The following is a 13784-nucleotide window of genomic DNA, read 5'->3' on the forward strand; positions in this document are numbered from 1 at the left end:
CAGCCAATCAGTAGTTACATCTGGGTTAGGCCAAGCCCAAACTCTGATCATGCCTTGCCCTCCTCCGCCAATATTATAAGAAATAGGCACAAGTCACTTGATTACATCTTTGGAAACAGGTTTCTGACCCCGAAAATCCAAGTTAGTGCTATCAGGTTATAGCAGGAACTTTTTCTGTGCTTGTAAAAGAGCGTGAGGAACCCCACCACCACCCCCAACCTGCTTCCTAGCAGGATGAGTTCACTGAAAATGTGTATTATGTATTGAGCTGTCTGTGTAAACAGCTTTTTGAATCGCTTTTAACAAAATCATCAAGAGAATGAAGCCGTTATTTCTTTTTATTTTGAAACTGCACATTTTATTATGCCTTTTAGCAGCCTGAAGAACAGGATTTATTCACCCAAAGTTCCCTATTGCTTTTGGATCATAGCAAATGCTCTTTAACAAGCTCTCATGCCTGGTTAATATTTGCTTTGCAAGTATCCCCCACTAGTTAATGGCCATTTAAAGTCTTGCAGCATTCTTTTATTTTACTAAAACTGACTCAGAAAGCTGGCTAGGCAGACAGCTCAATAAATACACATTTTCACTGAAACCATCCTGTTAAGAGGAGAGGGAGGAGGCGATTCTGTCACTGCTCTGTGATGATTGAAAGGGCATAAAATGTCTCTGCTAAGTCACATGTAACACAGTAGTTCTAGCTTATATTTCAGCAGTCGGAAACCCTGCTTCTGCTGATGTCATTTCTTGTGACACTATTGAAAGTGACAGGATCCATTTCAGATGTTGCGGCAGGGCGTATAGTTAGGTATGGGAGTGGGTATGTGGTGTGGATGGGACTTGGACAGAGCTACTCCCATTCAATCCTATGGGAGACCTTGAGGCATGGGTGGACTATAGCTGTGGCTTAACCTAGAAGTGAATGCTGATGGCTTGATGGTATATGTTATGTTGATCAGGTTTTCTATTCCGCCTTTATCCCAGGACAAGCAGGCATGATATTCTCACATGTGGGTGACGTCATCTACGGAGCCCCGGCGCGGACAGCTTTTCAAGCAAACTTGATTGAAGTTTCAAGTTTGCACACTGCACCACGCATGTGCGTGCCTTCTCGCCCACTAGAGGGCGCATCCCACCTCGTGGTCCTCAGTTCAAATTTTTCCGCGGAGCAAGAAAGCCCTGTGGATCTGAGCTCCAGTGTTTTTGCCTTCTAGCTGCCGCGTTTAGTTTGTTTTTCCCTTCGAATTAGTTCGCGGTACTCTTTTCCTTTCGTTTCTTTTCAAAAAAAAAAAAAAAAAAAGTCTTTCGTTTTCCGTCGGGTTCCGGGGGCTCCCGGAAGCCGCGGCCGCGGGACGTCGGTACGTTCCCGGCCTTCTTCTTTTTCTTCGTGGATGTCCCGTCCTGTTACGGGATTCAAAAAGTGCAGCCGGTGTGAGAGGTTGCTTTCCATCACTGACCCTCACCGGTGGTGCATTGTCTGTCTTGGGCCCGAACATCCGACAGACTCGTGTGATCGCTGTGCTACCTTCCAAAACAGGGCCCTCCGTCGCCGTAAGGCAAGAATGGCCGAATTGTTCGCCGTCGACGCGCCACCTAAGGCCTCGACGTCGGCCTCGGCTTCGGCCCCGGCCTTGACCTCGGCCTCGGCGTCCTCGGGGGCCTCGGCCTCGCCTCGGCCCTCTTCCTCGAAGGCGTCGTCAGTGAAGCAAGCTTCGGGTAAGTCCTCTGTTCCATCCCCTTCAGCAAAGAAGCCATCCTCGAGTCAGGCCAAGGCGGGTGGGTCGACCCCGGCCCCGCATCGGACCTCGACTCCGCACACCCCGAGGGAATACTCGAGACCGAGGTCGCCCTCCAGGGAGTGTGCCCCGGACTCGGAACTCCCCACCTTCGTGGGGATTCCGGCCTTCCAGGATCTCCTCCGAGCTCTGATCTCATCGGAGCTGTCGGGAGCCCTGGAAGTGTTGCAGCGTGCTGCGGTTCCGGCGGCCTCGACCTCGGCCTGGACGCCTTCGGTCTCGGAGGCCCCGGCCTCGGCTCCCTCGGGAGCCCCGGCCTCGGCGACCTCGGTCTCGGGTACTGGGACCCCATTCACCTCGGTCCCGGCCCCGCCCCGGACCTCGACCTCGGGGGAACCCCCTGAGCGGAGTGTAAGGCCCAAAGAAAAGTTGCGCAGAGTGCGCCGTCTTTCCTCCTCTTCCTCCGGGTCTTCCAGACACGCCTCGCCCTCGACGCGACCTCGGACGGGGCGTCGATCGAGGAAGTCTAAGCGGCCCCGAGGCTCGCCTCGGCGCGACCGTTCCTTGTCGTTCGGGGGCGAGGCGTTGCAGGTGTCGGAGTTGCGCCTCGACAACCCGAGGCTCCTCCGCTCACCCCATGGGAAGTCTTCCCGGGCCGCCTCGCCGAGGAAACGGGAGAGTGTCCCACGAACCCCGGGGTCCTCACCCAAGGGTTCTGCGAGGAGGACAACTTCCCCTTCCCCCTCGAGGGCCCTCGAGAGGGGATCCTGGGATTCGGGATCGGTTAGGGATCCTCATTATTCCCATGAGGCCTCCCCCCTCTCCTCGGTGGGGCGGTCGAGAACCCCCTCTCCCCAGGCTAGGCCGTCCTCTTTTTCATCCTTCGTTCAGGACATGGCCCAAGCCCTGGGGATTGACCTGATGGTAGGCTCTCGGTATTCCAAAGAATTTTTGGAGGAACAGGACCTCCCCAGTCTTCCTAGGGAGGTGCCTAGACTCCCTCTCAACAGTGTCCTTCTGCAAACCTGGCTGAAGAACTTGTCAAACCCTCTTACAGTCACGTCTGTGCCTTCAAAAATGGAATCGAAGTATAGGACGATTCCCCCTAAAGGGTTCGATAAGGCGCAGCTCTCACACCAGTCTCTTCTGGTGGAGTCTGCTCTTAAAAAATCACAGCCCTCACGGGTTTCTGCGGCGGTTCCACCAGGCAGGGAGGGGCGGACCCTGGACAAGTTTGGCCGCCGCCTCTATTCAAATTCCCTGATGGCCACCAGGGTTCTAAACTACGCCTTCACCTTTTCCTCCTTTTTGCGTGGTATGGTGAAGGACCTTCCTCAATATCGAAACTCGTTACCGGACTCCCAAAGAGCAGGATTCGACAAGTTTATGTCCAACCTGTCTCAATTGCGGTTGTACCTATTCCATGCAGTGTACGACGCCTTTGAGCTGGTTTCGAGGGTGTCGGCCCTCGCGGTGGCCATGCGCCGCTTGGCCTGGCTTCGCACCCTCGACATGGACCCAAACCTGCAGGAACGCCTGGCAGACTTGCCTTGTGTGGGGTCCGAGTTATTCGACGAGTCATTGGATGCGGCGACCAAGCGCTTGTCGGAACAGGAGCGCTCTCTAGCATCCCTGGTCCGCCCCAAACCTAGGCCCCCGCCGCAGAAACCCTTTCGGCCTCCACCGCGCCGATACCCTCAGAAGTCGACCCCGGCTTTCTCGAGACCGCCTCCGAGACGTCCGTCTCAGCGAGGCAGAGGGGGACAACCCCAAGCCCCGGCGCAGGGCCCTTCTAAGCCAGCGCCTTCCTTTTGACGGGATGAGCGGACGGGGCGGGTTCCCCTCCGCACTTTCTCAGGAACCCCTTCCTATCGGGGGCCGTCTTCGGTTCTTCCGGGAGGCATGGACCGGGATTACCTCAGACGCTTGGGTGCTCCGGATCGTCTCCGAGGGCTACTCGCTCAACTTTGTGTCCTCGCCGCCGGACAGTCCCCCAAGTTTAGTCCCCTGCAACCGTTCGCAGCTACCGACCCTTATAACCGAAGCCAAAGCCCTCTTGAAGCTTCAGGCGGTCGAGCCGGTCCCCAAGGACCAGTGGGGTACGGGGTTTTACTCCCGCTACTTTTTGGTCCCAAAAAAGACCGGGGACCTGCGCCCCATACTGGACCTCAGGAAGCTCAACAAATTCCTGGCCCGGGAGAAGTTTCGAATGCTATCTCTCCCGGTTTTGTACCCCCTCCTGGGGGAGGGGGACTGGATGTGCTCCCTCGACCTGAAGGAAGCATACACCCATGTTCCGGTGCACCCCGCCTGTCGAAGATTCTTACGATTCCAGGTGGGGGACCTCCACCTCCAGTACAGGGTACTGCCCTTCGGCCTGGCCGCGTCCCCATGAGTTTTCACGAAGTGCATGGTGGTGGTGGCAGCAGCCCTCAGGTCACGTGGACTCCATGTGTTCCCTTACCTGGACGATTGGCTCATCAAAGCCCCGACCAGGGAGGGGGTTATCTCAGCGACCCGACAGTCTATTGCCTTCCTGCAAACTCTCGGGTTCGAGATAAACTTTCCAAAGTCTCAGTTGAGACCGTCGCAGTCTCTTCAATTCATAGGTGCGGTGCTGGACACGGTGCGCCTACGCTCCTACCTGCCGACCCAGCGGGCGGAAACCTTGGTACGGATGAGCCGCCAGGTCTCCCAACTATCGAGGGTGTCGGCCAAGCGCATGATGATGCTGCTGGGCCATATGGCCTCGATGGTACATGTCACGCCGTTTGCGAGGCTACACCTGAGGATCCCTCAGTGGACCCTCGCGTCCCAGTGGCGCCAGGAGTGCGACCCGGTGTCTCGCCTCATTTCGGTAACTCCGCCCTTGCGGAAATCGCTGCGTTGGTGGACAGACTCTTCAAATCTGTCCATGGGGCTATTGTTTCGCACTCCGCCTTTTCGCAAGGTCCTGACCACGGACTCCTCGGAGTACGCGTGGGGAGCCCATCTCGACGGTCTTCGCACGCAGGGCCTGTGGTCGTCAGAAGACCGTCAGTGTCATATCAACGTGCTAGAACTGCGAGCCATCTTCCTAGCACTTCGAGCCTTCGTTCACATATTGCAGGACCAGGTGGTCCTCGTCCGCACGGACAATCAGGTGGCAATGTATTATGTGAACAAGCAGGGAGGAACAGGGTCATGGCCCCTCTGCTCCGAAGCTCTTCGCCTCTGGGAGTGGGCGGCCTCCCGGAACATCTTCCTCCGGGCAGTCTACATCCAAGGAGAACGGAATTGCCTGGCGGACAAACTGAGTCGACTTCTGCAACCGCACGAGTGGACTCTACACTCAGCAGTTCTACGCGAGGTCTTCTCTCGCTGGGGAACGCCACAGGTAGATCTGTTTGCCTCTCCGGAGACACACAAACTACCACTATATTGTTCTCGGATGTACTCGCAGGACCGTCTGGAAGCGGATGCCTTCCTACTCGACTGGGAAGGGAGGTTCCTGTATGCATTCCCGCCGTTCCCTCTGATCATGCGAACGTTGGTACACCTAAAATCGTCCACGGCCACGATGATTCTCATAGCACCTCGGTGGCCGCGTCAGCACTGGTTCTCCCTGCTGCTCCAGCTCAGTGCCAGAGAGCCTCTTCCCCTGCCTGTCTCTCCTTCTCTGCTGTCTCAGAGTCAAGGATCCATGTTACATCCCAATCTGCAGTCATTGCACCTGACAGCCTGGTTTCTTGTTCCCTGACTCCTCCGGACCTGTCTCAATCGGTGAAGGAGGTGTTGGAAGCCTCCCGCAAGATCTCGACGAGGCTTTGCTATGCGCAGAAATGGACCAGGTTTTCCACCTGGTGCTCGTCTTTCCACCTGGATCCGGTATCAGTTCCGGTATCCTCGGTTTTAGAATACTTGTTTCATTTGTCGCGCTCCGGCTTGAAAACCACTTCGGTGCGGGTTCATCTCAGTGCGATTTCTGCTTTCCACCAACCTCTGGAGGGACGACCTCTGTCACTCCATCCCTTGGTGACACGCTTCATGAAAGGGTTACTCAGGGTTTGTCCCCCTCTTAAGCCTCCGTCTATCGTGTGGAATTTGAATGTGGTTCTGGCTCAACTGATGAAACCCCCGTTTGAGCCACTCAACAAGTCCCTCTTGAAATTTCTGACTTGGAAGGCGGTGTTTCTAATTGCCCTCACCTCCGCCAGGCGGATTGGGGAGTTGCAAGCCTTGGTTGCGGACCCTCCTTTCACTGTCTTTCATCACGACAAGGTGGTTCTCCGCACCCATCCTAAGTTTTTACCTAAAGTTGTTTCTGACTTCCACCTCAATCAGTCCATTGTCCTTCCTGTGTTCTTCCCGAAGCCCCACTCCCATCCTGGCGAGACGGCGCTTCACACGCTTGACTGTAAGAGGGCGTTGGCATTTTATCTTCAACGCACCAGGCCTCATCGGAAGGTTCCTCAATTGTTTTTGTCCTTCGATCCCAATCGATTAGGGCACCCAGTTTCCAAGCGCACTCTGTCTAACTGGTTGGCCGCTTGCATTTCCTTTTGCTACGCTCAGGCTGGCCTTCCTCCCCCGGGTCGAGTCACGGGGCACAAGGTCCGAGCGATGGCAGCTTCGATAGCTTTCCTCCGATCCACTCCGATGGAGGACATATGTAAGGCTGCCACTTGGTCTTCGGTTCATACATTCACCTCTCATTACTGTCTGGACACTTTATCCAGGAGTGACGGCCGGTTTGGCCAGTCAGTTTTGCAAAATCTGTTTTCCTAAATTGCCATCCTCCCACCTGCCCTTTTTTGGTTAGCTTGGAGGTCACCCACATGTGAGAATATCATGCCTGCTTGTCCTGGGATAAAGCACAGTTACTTACCGTAACAGGTGTTATCCAGGGACAGCAGGCATATATTCTCACAACCCGCCCGCCTCCCCGGGGATGGCTTCCTTGCTAGTTATGGAACTGAGGACCACGAGGTGGGATGCGCCCTCTAGTGGGCGAGAAGGCACGCACATGCGTGGTGCAGTGTGCAAACTTGAAACTTCAATCAAGTTTGCTTGAAAAGCTGTCCGCGCCGGGGCTCCGTAGATGACGTCACCCACATGTGAGAATATATGCCTGCTGTCCCTGGATAACACCTGTTACGGTAAGTAACTGTGCTTTACCTACTCAGTTCAAGGTCGAATTACATTACAAGAGGTTGGGTCAGTTACCCAGGAAGTTACAATGGACAGTTTTGACAGGGACATTCAATAGGGTACAAGTAGATCAGTGCAGTTATTAATACAGTTCAGACATAGTTACAAGTTTAAGTAGGTCATCTTCGACTGATCATTATGTTCCAGGAGTTGCATTGGGCAGTTTAGAAATGGGCTTTTACAATTACCATTACAGTTACTTCCGGGCTGGCTCCCTGTCTTGGTACAGAAGCACTTTTAAAAGTTTTCTGAACCTGAGGTAGTGGTCACAAGATCGTAGTGAAAGTGGGTCTGGCATTTTGCTAATTGATATTGGATGGATAAGGTAATTTGCTTGGTAGACTTTATATTGTTGGATGCTGGGAATTTTAAGTGGAAAAGGTTTCTGGTGAAATATCTGTTGGAGACACCCTGGAGTAGCGTGGCCAACTCTGTTGGGTAGTTGGAGACATTCCCTCTCAGGATCTTAAAGGCAGTGATGTAATTTAAACTTGATCCTTGTGGTTATGGGCAGCCAATGTAGTTTCATATAGTAGGGCTGTAGGTGTTCCGATTTCGATAGTCAGTATGTGAGTCTTACTACTGTATTTTGAACCAGTTGTAGATGTGGTATCGATGTTTTAGAGCAAAAAACTAGCCTGCTAGGTTCGGCCACAGATCGCCTTTGAAAAACAGGTTAGTGAATCTAGCCCTAAGTGTCTTGCCCAGAAGTACAAGGAGCTGCAATGAGAATCGTACATGGTTCCCCTGGTTTTAGACTGCTGCACTAACCATTAGGCCAGACGAGAATATTAGCTGTGAAAGAGACACTGAAAAAATGCATTTATAGACAGATTTTACCTCTGCCAGGAAATATATTTACTTTCTGTGAACTGTACTCATGATTTATTTTTAATTTTTTAAAATTTTTTGTCTCGTTCAGTTGTTTTCTAGTCATGAAGTGGACATAAGAATAGCCTTACTGGGTCAGACCAATGGTCTATCAAGGCCAGAAGCCCGTTCTCACGGTGACTAATCCAAGTCACTAGTACCTGGCCAAAACCCAAGGAGTAACAATATTCTATGCTACCAATCCAGGGCACGCAGTGGCTTCCCCCATGTCTTTCTCAATAACAGACTATGGACTTTTCCTCCAGGAACTTGTCCAAACCTTTCTTAAACCCAGCTACGCTATCCGCTCTTACCACAACCTCTGGCAATGCGTTCCGAGCTTAACTATTCTCTGAGTGAAAAAAAATTTCCTCCTATTGGTTTTAAAAGTATTTCCCTGTAACTTAGAGTGTCCCCTAGTCTTTGTAATTTTTAACGGAGGGAAAAATTGATCCACTTGTACCCGTTCTACTCCACTCAGGATTTTGTAGACTTCAATCATATCTCCCCTCAGCCTTCTCTTTTCCAAGCTGAAGAGCCCTAACCTTTTTAGTCTTTCTTCATACGAGAGGAGTTCCATGCCCTAAAGGCAGCAGCTGTGGGTTTCTTTGTGGCACATGTTTGCCACACCCATCTATCTCAAGTCTTGGCCTTGGAGGACGATGAAGATCCCCAAATGCTATCTGAGATGGATTATATTGCGGACGCTCTGTATGATATCAGAGTTATGAGAAAGGTGTCAGCTTATGCTAACTCCAACCGGCGGATGCTCTGGATCAGGCAGTGGGCAGGAGATTCTGCCTCCAAAGCCACTCTATGCACGCTTCTCTTTAAAGGGCAGATGCTACTGGCAAAGATCTGGATGGCCACAGTTACAGACTGTCGCCTTAAGGCAGACATGGGCAACTCCGGTCCTCGAGGTCCAGATTCCAATCAGGTTTTCAGGATTTCCCCAATGAATATACATGAGATCTATTTGCATGCACTGCTTTCAATGCAATTCATTGGGGAAATCCTGAAAACCCGATTGGATTCCGTCCCTCGAGGACCGGAGTTGCCCTTGTCTGCCCTAAGGCCTTGTAGAACAGCAGACCCCAAACAACTTGGGGTATGGGGCGTGGGAATTTTTAAGGCTTTCAAAGATTCCATCCTTAGACAGGAAAACGCAGAGGTCCTTTCAGGGGTCACAGCAGAGGTTGAGTGAGGTAGGAGACAGCAAGCCTCTGGCTGTCGTTCCTTCCCAACCTTCAAGAAAGCACAATGACACTAGCACAGGGCTAAGCTCCCCCAGATAGGGGTCAGACTGTCGGCCTTTTAGTTGGTCTGGGCTCAGATAGGCACAGACCGTTAAATTCTAGAAGTTTTTTGAGAAGGTTACCAAATCTAGTTTTGTGCCCCCCTTCAAGATCTCTTTGTAGATTCTCCATCTGTCCAGCTGGAGTGAGCTCTGAGTCTAGGCAAAGGTACAAAGGCTGCTGGATCTTCATTCCATAGAGCCGGTAACATACAAAGAATTGGGCTCAGACAGATACTACATAGTTTCATAGTTTATTTAAAAATTTGATAAAACGCTTCTCCTGAAATACAAAGCATTGTACATTAAACATTTAAATATGACTAGGGAACAAACAACAAATAATAAACATGGACTTTCCAAGACTGACATACTTGGTTGGGGTTACGACGTGAACACAATAAGAAAAAAAGGGAGGAGCTGCAATTTATTAAGAAAAGCACATAAAAGGGAGGAACAATAGGGAAAATGTGACAAATCAAGTGCTAATAAAATAAATATATATATATATGTGATAAATCAATTGTAGCCATCTTTAAAAAGAAAGCATTTTAAACTACATATTTCATCGTACCAAAGGAAGGCTCGGACAACTGGAGGCTAATTCTGGACCTCAAATCTGTCAATGCTGCATTAAAAGTGCTGCATGTCTGCATGGAGACCGTTCAATCAGGCATAGTGGCAGTGGCTCCGGAGGAGTTTGCCTCCCTCGATTTGATGGAGGCCTATCTCCACATTCCCATTTTTCTTGCTCCCCCAGGAGGTATTCAATTCTGATAAATCTGAACAGTAGCAAATTACCTGGACTGGTTGATATACATCCCAGAGTGCTGATAGAATTGAAAAATGAATTTGCAGAGCTATTAGTACCATATTTTTCACTCCATAAGATGCACTTTTCCCCCCCCCCAAGTGGGTTGAAATAAGGGTGCGTCTTATGGAGTGAATATACCCAGCCACAGAGAGAATTACATTAGAGAATGACACGGTGACAAAATTCATCACTGTCCCCGTCCCCGCGGATAACCGCGGGAAACCATCTTCATGTCATTCTTTAAGGAGAGAGGAAAGAATCAGAGTATGAATGGCCACAACCACTGACCCGCAAGCTTTGCTTTGAAGAATGCTGGTGTAGAAGGACCAAGGTTGAAATAGACACTAGAAAATGACATGGGATTATTTCCCGCGGTTATCCGTGGGGACGGGAACGGTGATGAATTTTGTCACCGTGTCATTCTCTAAATTACATCCTCCAGGGTCCCTGGACACTGACCTCATGTGCTGCGGCTCTGCTGATGTCTGGGTGAATGCTTGAGGGCGGGGTGAGGAGGCCTAGATGGTAGCTCTTAAAGCTGACTTCACCCGACGTCCGCATAAGCTCAGAGGAGAGCATAGATGCAACAGTCGAAGTGAGGAGGCCGTGATGATGATGCTGAGCTCTCGCAACTGACCTTGCCCTCCATCTGCAATGAGCTCGGAGGAGAGCGCAGGTACTGCCACAGACGCAACTTCTGGCTTCTATTAAGAACTTCCGGGGCAGTGAACTATGACCGTGGCTGCCTACTCGGGGAGGAGGCAGAGTCCAAGGACAAAGAACTGCCGGCACCTGCAGCCGATGGAGCCGGCGACAGGGGCAGCGGCATTCCCCAGCCAAAGCAGCACACCAACGCCAGAGCCCCCAAAGCCGACTCGGGCTTTGTCTGCAGCAGCGACCACATCAGCCCAACCCCCAAGTGTAAGATCTGCTTCCAGGGAGCCGAGCAGGTACCGGAGCGCGCTCATACACAACCCCTTTGCTATTTCTGCTTCCCGGGATATTTTTCCTATTAAGAAAGAGAATTGTGGGTTCGGTTGTCTCTTCTGAGTTAGGGATGGGTCACAGGATGGGTTGTTGTATTCTTTTGGGTGTTTTGGTTGTTGGGGGGGCTGTTACCCCTGAATGTTGAGCTAGCCTGGCTGTCACTGTTGAGGGGGGGTTGTCTATGGTGGATCTCTGGGCCAGTGTACTGTATGGGTGGGGGGAAGGGGATTGTTGGGGGGTGGGCTGGTTCTGTAATGTATTTGTTACTTGTTTGTTGGATTTTTGTGTGTTATATTAAATTCAATAAAATGTTTCAACAGAGAGAGAGAATATGGGTGCATGGGGTGTGTGTAAGAAGCTGTGCATTAAAGATAAGGTTATCCTTTATTTTACCAATTGCTGACTCAGCATATACATATGTCTGTGGGCACAATGCAGGGACATGTGTTGTACAATTTTAAGTTCACTGTTAAGCTCACCAAGATTTCAGTGTGGCTATGTACTATTACATCTGTTTAATTGGATGAGACCTCAAGAAGATTCCTTAGAAGAAAGTAGTTCTGGTGAGGTTGTGATGAGGGTAACTTAAGTATGAAGAATATTTTTTTACTTGTTCTCTAAATCTAGGATGCGTCTTATGGTCAGGTATGTCTTATGGCGTGAAAAATATGGTAATTAGTAATTTTTTCTTTAAAATCCAGCATAGTCCCAGAAGACTGGGGGATGGCCAACATAAAGCCTATTTTTAAAAAGGGTTCCAGAGATGATTGGGAAATTGTTTTCCCAGTCTCTGGTTGCATGTCCTTCTGTCTGTGCCCTTAACTGTATTTCTAGGGCCTTCATATTAATTTGCTGTTTCTCTCTCCTTTACTTTTTGCCCTATATCCATCTTTGGCATTAACTTTTAATATTCAGCTTTCTTCAATTTTTCTTCTTCTTTCTCAATTCTGTCTACTATGCCATATCTTCCCTTCCCATCTATTCATGTGCACCATGTCCTCTCTCTCTTTGCCCTTCCCCTCCCCTCCATCTATGTGTAACTATATTTTCTTTCTTCTTCCCTATTTCCATCTTTTCTTATACAGCATTTTTTCCATTTCTCTTCCCTTCCCCACCCTCCCATTCCACTGCACTATTTCCTACATTTCTCTCTCCCCTTCCTCTCCATCCCTGTGCAGCATTTCTTCCCTCTCTTTTCCCCTTCTAGTGGTCTGACATCTTTCTCATATACTTCTCCCAATCTGGCATCAATCACTTTTCCTTCCTTCCCCTCCTCCCCCTTTATGGTCTGGCATCTTTGTCCTTCTCTTCTCCCCTACCTCTCTCTCCTCCTTCCCTTCCCTGGTCTGGCATCTTTCTCTCTGTCCTTCCCTCCCCCTTCAGTAGTCCATCTCTCTCTTCCCCTTTCCCCCTTCTTGTGATCTGGTATTTCTCTCCTTCCCTTCCTTCTTCCTCCCTACCCTAGTCTTGAATCCCTCTTTCTCCTCCTTCCCTTCCCTGGTCTGGCAACTCTCTTTCTCTCCTTTCTTCTCCCTCCAGTTTTCCATCTCTCTTCCTTTTCTCCCTTCTTGTGGTCTGGTATCTCTTCTCTTTCCTCCTCCTCCTATTCCCTACTATGGCCTGCCATCTCTGTCCTTCCCTTCCCTGGAGGTTTGGCATCTTTCTTTTTTCCCTCTCCATCACCTCGGTCCAACATTTCTCTAATTCCCCCCCCCCTCCCCGCAGTCCCCCAGCGACCTGACCCCCCTGCGTTTCTCCCCTCCATGGGATCTGGTAAAGCAGCTGCTCTTTCATCCTTTGGGATGCTGGCAACATGAGTGAACACGCTGCGTTTGGCAGCCTGTAAGCTTTCCGCCTATGAGGGGACAGGCTACAGGAAGCAGTATCAGAGTGAAAGCTTCCGGACTGCCAGAGGCAGCGTGTGTTTGCTCACGCTGCCAGCTGCCTGAAGGATGAAAGCTGCAGAGATGGATCCCACGGGGAGTTGGGGTGGGGGTGGGGGGAGGAGATGGATAGAACCCTGGATTGCAGAGAGCAGCCGCTTGGCCTGCTCTAAGGATTGGCGAGGTGTGTGCAGATTTTTTTCTTATATGAGTGATGAGTTCTAAAATATGTTTTTGTGTAAATAAAAAGTTCTAAAAAGCAAATATTTTTGTGAGTAACCATGTAAAATCTGTGAATGACACTCCTAGAATGTATGAGCAATTGTTCAGGTTAGAGGGAGCATAGGTTATAAGATCAAAAATAGTTATACATGTCAAGTGCAATAGACTTGGACACAGAGGATCCTTAGTTGCAAAGGGAGAAAACCATAGTAGACTAAGTAAGACCTGTGAAAGGACTATAGGCAGACTGGTTGACCTAGTGATCCTTTTATTCAACTTACCTGTTTTCAGGCTATTTGAAGGCACTGAATTGCTGTTAACCCTACAAGATATATGCTGTGTTGTCATAATATTCAGGATCAGTCTTAGATTTACTCCAAAGTAATGCTTATAGGCCCAGGGAAGAGTAGAGGCAAATAATGTGCTTTTGGCCATACCATAGTCACTAGAGACTACAGCACTGCATGGGTTTATTATAGAAGATGTGAAAAGAAAAGGGAGAACGCCAGAGGCTGTACAGCACAAGAAGAATTTCCATGGAGGTTAAATTAAAAAAGTTAAAATATTATTTCTGTATTCTGATTCATGGCAGCCATCACAACATATCATCTTCATGAGCTCAAACATTTTATATTTTATTAGCACTTGGTATTAAGCAAAAAAATATATTTCATACACTTAAAATTGTTTTCCATTTCCTTGAGCAGAATAGTTTTAATTTCAGTGTAATAGATAGATGTGTCATGCTTAGCGCTAGGGTAATCTCCCTATGCAGAAGGAATCCACTC

At 49.9% G+C, this 13784-nt stretch overlaps 1 protein-coding gene across 7 annotated transcripts in view; it reads left to right on the forward strand.

Annotated features, from left to right (window-relative positions):
• Window positions 1-13784, forward strand: part of FAM168A (family with sequence similarity 168 member A) — a 234313-nt gene that overhangs the window by 115397 nt on the left and 105132 nt on the right. The gene's annotated exons all lie outside the window — the stretch shown is intronic.

The sequence above is a fragment of the Geotrypetes seraphini genome, chromosome 6 (assembly GCF_902459505.1).
Source record: "Geotrypetes seraphini chromosome 6, aGeoSer1.1, whole genome shotgun sequence".
In the NCBI taxonomy this organism is placed as follows: Eukaryota; Metazoa; Chordata; class Amphibia; order Gymnophiona; family Dermophiidae; genus Geotrypetes; species Geotrypetes seraphini.